Source organism: Echinops telfairi, unplaced genomic scaffold, assembly GCF_000313985.2.
Source record: "Echinops telfairi isolate 266 unplaced genomic scaffold, ASM31398v2 ScPeMD7_2280;HRSCAF=2840, whole genome shotgun sequence".
Lineage (NCBI taxonomy): Eukaryota > Metazoa > Chordata > Mammalia > Afrosoricida > Tenrecidae > Echinops > Echinops telfairi.
This window is the reverse complement of record NW_022106178.1, coordinates 23082-24577: the sequence shown is the minus strand read 5'-3', so window position 1 is coordinate 24577 and position 1496 is coordinate 23082.

The following is a 1496-nucleotide window of genomic DNA, read 5'->3' as shown; positions in this document are numbered from 1 at the left end:
CACGAGGTCAGACCAAATAGACAAAGTTGGCTCCTGGGATTGTGTTTTGTGCATCATGAAGTGACAATTATAATGTCTTCCACACGCTTGACTCTTTATGTAAACATAAAGGTGAAATGTTTTGACATTACTACATGAATAGCCTCATTTGATTGATGTACAAACTGATTCAGAAAGGATTTGTCAAGGTTGCATAGCTAATGAATCTTGGGGTTTGCCCTTATTTTTGCTGAGTTAATTGGCAACTTTTATTTTCACACGGTCCCTATGTCAGGTCCCAGCTCCTTTCTGCAGAGAAGACTGTAATATAACTCCATCCCATTGATCCACCCAGTGTTCATTGCTCTGATCATTGCCATCGTTGTTTGCCTGGGAGTCTCATTAAGTCTGAAGGCAGCTTGTCTCACATATTGCTTTCCCACACACTGTCTGAAGTAGCCACCTTATCCCTCTTTATTGTCTCTCCCTAGCTTATTCTCTTCAAAGGCAACTGCTTCCAGAACTCACCCAGGTCAAGTTCTAATTCCCTAAAGACTTTGGAATTCCACAAGAGACAGCTCTTTCTCCTACATGAGTAACCTCAGGACTGTTTAACCCTAACATGTTTTGTAGCAAACCTGCCATCTCCACCAGGTCCAGGCCATCTGTGCCTATACTCCGGGCTCCTCATGGGTGCACAGGGAACATGGGCAATCAAGATTGCCTAACTGATTGTTTCTAACATGCAGTACAGTTAAAGAGCATGGATGTCGATGTATGCTGTCATTTTGTGGCCCCAGCTTAATCTTCACTACAGTGTGAAAGTGACTGTATATAACGAGTTGTCCTGGGGTTTTAGATTAGCCACAGGAGTTTGGTTCTACAAATGCCACAGCTCTGAGCAGCCCGTGTGAGCAGGCTCCTGCTGCGGGGCCACCTTTAATCACCAGGGAGCCGTTGCTGCCTGTGGATCACAAATGCTGTGCTTTCTTCACCATTTCAGTCCCTCTTTCTCTATCCTTCCCTTTTCCTGCCTGAGAATTGGTAATAGGCTGTATTCTTCCCTGGCCTCTGGGACAATGAAGAAATAGGTTGCTATTGTTTCATTACCTGTACAAGACAAAGCACCGTTCTCTTTTTCTTCTTTCTGGTAGGAGTGCTCCAGAGAATTTACCTATCAACCTTTGAGATATTTTTAGATTAAGTGTTCCAAGTGATATGAAATATAAGGGGATAACATTTTTATAAAAATCCACTTGCATGTCAACCTATTTGTACCTCCTTTCCCCATCTGCCCCATAAAATCTCTCTCCTTTCTTAGTCTCAGAATGCTCTGAGTCTCCATGCAGTTTACCTAGCTGGCTGGCAGGGGTTGTGGTTTCACCAGGCTAACTCAGGGTAGAGCTTGTGATGTACTGGATAAAATGGTCTATTTTCATTCTATGTTATTTCAGCTTAGAGAACAATCCCAAGGACAATCCCGGGGTTCTGCAGATACTCTAGAAGGTTTTTAAGAA